The sequence below is a fragment of the Delphinapterus leucas genome, chromosome 5, assembly GCF_059928025.1.
Source record: "Delphinapterus leucas isolate spDelLeu-1000000601 "Yukka" chromosome 5, BTC_Dleu_Yukka2, whole genome shotgun sequence".
Lineage (NCBI taxonomy): Eukaryota > Metazoa > Chordata > Mammalia > Artiodactyla > Monodontidae > Delphinapterus > Delphinapterus leucas.
In genome coordinates this window covers 1,972,775-1,973,571 of record NC_143133.1, presented here as the reverse complement: position 1 = coordinate 1,973,571, position 797 = coordinate 1,972,775, and positions in this window count along the sequence as shown.

Here is a 797-nt window from a genome sequence, read left to right as displayed (position 1 = left end):
AATGTTAGCAGCTTAAAACAATAAACATTTATGATGTCAGACAGCTTCTGTGGGCCAGGAGTGTGGAAGTAGCTTAGCTGGGTGCTTCTGGCCCAGGGTTTCCCATGAGGTCACGGTTAAGATGCGTGCTGGGGGTGGTCCCAAGGTAGCTCAATTACTATGGTGGGGAAGTTGATGCTGGCTACCGGCATGAAGTCTCATGTCCTCATCACATGGACCTCTTCACAGGGCTACTTGAGTGTCTTCACGATACGACAGGTAGCTTCCCCCCAGAGGGGATGATCTAAGAGAGGGCGAGGCAATGTCTTTTGTGACCCAGCTGCAGAAATCACTCCATCATTTCTGCAATATCCTCTTGCTTACACGGGTCAGCCCTATTCACTGTGTCAGAGGGTGAGATCACAAGAGCATGAATCCCAGGAGTGGGATCCTTTCTGGATGTTGGCGACCCCAATTATATGTACCTATCTCAAATCCAAAGATTCTGAATTTCGAAGTACGTGTGACCCCCAGAATGTTAGAGGAGAGACTGGGATGCCCATTTTACAAGTGAGAACCAGGTTCAAGGGCAGTTGAGTGACATGTGGGAGGTTACACTCACATCAATAGCAATGACGACTCACCTATCTCTAACAGCTCTGGGGCCAGTGCTACTTGGTTTTCTCCATCACTGCTCCAGCCAACAAGAGTGTGTCATTCCTAACCTTAGTCACGTGGACTGTGGGCTCGCAGGGGCAGGCACTCTGCACTCCATCCTCTAATCCCTACAGCACACCTGTGGGGTAAGCAGGGCAACT